General features: G+C 47.1%; 1 protein-coding gene across 1 annotated transcript in view; it reads right to left on the minus strand.

Moving 5' to 3' along the window:
* DNAJB9 (DnaJ heat shock protein family (Hsp40) member B9) overlaps positions 1 to 1,202 on the minus strand; it is a 30,264-nt gene that overhangs the window by 20,969 nt on the left and 8,093 nt on the right. The gene's annotated exons all lie outside the window — the stretch shown is intronic.

The following is a 1,202-nucleotide window of genomic DNA, read 5'->3' on the forward strand; positions in this document are numbered from 1 at the left end:
ACTGTCAAGAGCCATGTTAACCCTTCTCTGACCCCATAATCACTGTGGCTACTTACAGACCTTAACAAAAAATCCCCTAGCACTTTACTTTAAACTTAGCACACTCCTGTGCTGAACCAAGCACATGTCCAGAAGAGGCATCGTGTTAGTTGGACACAGCTCACTCAACATCTGTAGATTCAATCAGCTATTAGATAAGAGAGCCAAAAAGCCCTGCTGAAGCACCCAATCTAAACAGATGCTGCAGAGCCAAGTCCAAAAGAAGCAGCGTATTCATTTGTCAAGGACCGGGTTTTTCTGTTTGTTTTTTTAGCGTCCATAAGCAGCCTGGGGTTTTATATGGCAAGGATAAAGCCCTGCATTTGACAGTAGCTGCAGGGCCATGAAAGAATTAACCTGACTTAAGAAGTGACACCTGATACCTCATCTATCAGCAGTATCCAGCCCTTGCTCTCCTCCTCTGTTGCTGGAGGCTCAATGCCTCCAGTCTGGCACCTCCCTTTTCTGAGCACCTAGATCCCATATACAGCAGTTGCTTGTGCTACTTGTGGCACCCATTAATAGCGTGGGCACCCTAAAACCTAATTTACTTCAGTATCACATCTATCCATCTTCCTACGACTACTAGCACTGCAAGGTTCATACAGTCCTTTAAACAGTCCTTTATCCAACCTCACAGCACGCTCAGGGCCTTTCACCATTTGCTCATCTCACATTTCCTTTCTTTCAGTTTGCAAACTAAGAGCAAAGAGAGAGTTTCACTTTCTGGCCTGGGGGGCCTAACTAGCTACTTGCTGTCGCATTCGGCCAAAGGCCACACATGGTTATACTCCATTTCTAAGAAAAGGAGTACTTCATAGACCAACTCAAATAGCTAGAAAAATTTCTTTTTTATGAGCTTTCGGGCACAAACATTCTTACATCGCATCTACCCGAAGACCCGTGTCTGCCGGTGTCCTGAGACCAACACGGCCAAATACGACCACCCCCGAGTACTTCATAGGTTGGTCTAGAGGAGACCCTTCAATGTAAGGGTTTTTTTCAAAATTCTGAACACGAGGCTGAGGCCGAGCAAGTCCTTTAAAGAAAGAGACCACACTCTGGGTTTTAAGGAAGCCGCAGAGGCCAGCCGGGCTCTACACATCGCGGGACAAGCCCCGAGCGGAGGCTCTGAACAAGGCGAGAGAGGAACGAGCTCCGGG

Source organism: Gavialis gangeticus, unplaced genomic scaffold (genome assembly GCF_001723915.1).
Source record: "Gavialis gangeticus isolate Ggan-Ray unplaced genomic scaffold, GavGan_comp1, whole genome shotgun sequence".
In the NCBI taxonomy this organism is placed as follows: domain Eukaryota; kingdom Metazoa; phylum Chordata; order Crocodylia; family Gavialidae; genus Gavialis; species Gavialis gangeticus.